This window comes from Mus pahari, chromosome 3, assembly GCF_900095145.1.
Source record: "Mus pahari chromosome 3, PAHARI_EIJ_v1.1, whole genome shotgun sequence".
Lineage (NCBI taxonomy): Eukaryota > Metazoa > Chordata > Mammalia > Rodentia > Muridae > Mus > Mus pahari.
In genome coordinates, this window is record NC_034592.1 from 26,703,619 (window position 1) to 26,704,774 (window position 1,156).

Sequence of the window (1,156 nt, forward strand, 5' to 3'; positions counted from 1 at the left end):
CACACATATATATATATATATATATATATATATATATATATATATATATATATATATAGAGAGAGAGAGAGAGAGAGAGAGAGAGAGAGACATGTTTGCTTCTGGCAGCATCACCATTTTGACTTCAAAAAAGATAATGAGCATTGAAGAATCTCCTTATGGAGTTTGCTTCAATTGTGGCATGCTGCCACTGGGCAAGAAACTTTTCTTGCTTCAACTGTTGACAGTATGCTGTCTAAAAAGGACAAACATGGTTGCAGGGAAGTTGACTGCAAAGCTTTGGAAAGACAAGGTAGGGAAGTTTTTCATATTTCCCAATTCACAGAAAAGTTTGTCAGATATTTTGGGCAAGAAGTGTGAAGTTAGATGGCCTGAATTATAGAGAAATTTTGAGGGACTGTTGAGACATCTAACTTTCTCTGTCATTTCTATAGTTTTAGAAGCTGCTTGCCTGCATTTTCTGCATACTCAGGTAATATTTATTTCTTCTCAGGTCTCTGCTGGGGTTGAAGACTAGATAGTTATAATCTCACATATAAGTTTAAGTTGTATAGGATTTAAAGAAAAAATTTAAGGTCTTTTCAAGTTGTGATAAAAATTATTTAGATACAAAACTCTGAATTTGGCAAGATTGTATGAATAATAGCATATTTCCTCCAAAGTTGCCAAGTACATATGGACTTTTTGAACATAATTTTTACCTAATATGTGCTGTAATTTTTTTCATAATTATTATTATATGTAGTTTGTACACTAAGAGACAGAGTCGTACATTGGACTGAAAGTGGGAATAGTAGAGAGTCTCCTGTGCACTGTATGGATGCAGCACTTATCAATAAAATTTTGATTGGTCTATAAGCTTTCTTATTTTTTGTATAAAACCAGTTTTTATTTCCAATGTTTTCCTTTCCTTACCTGGACAAGCCTTTTATTTATTTATTATTATTATTATTATTTTCTTTATTTACATTTCAAACGCTATCCCGGAAGTTCCCTATCCCCCCGCCCCACCCCTGCTCCCCTACCCACCCACTCCCANTACTTGGCCATGGCCTTCCCATGTGCTGGGTCATATAAAATTTGTAAGACCAAGGGGCCTTTCTTCCCAATGACGGCCGATTAGGCCATCTTCTGCTACATATGCAGCTAGAGACAC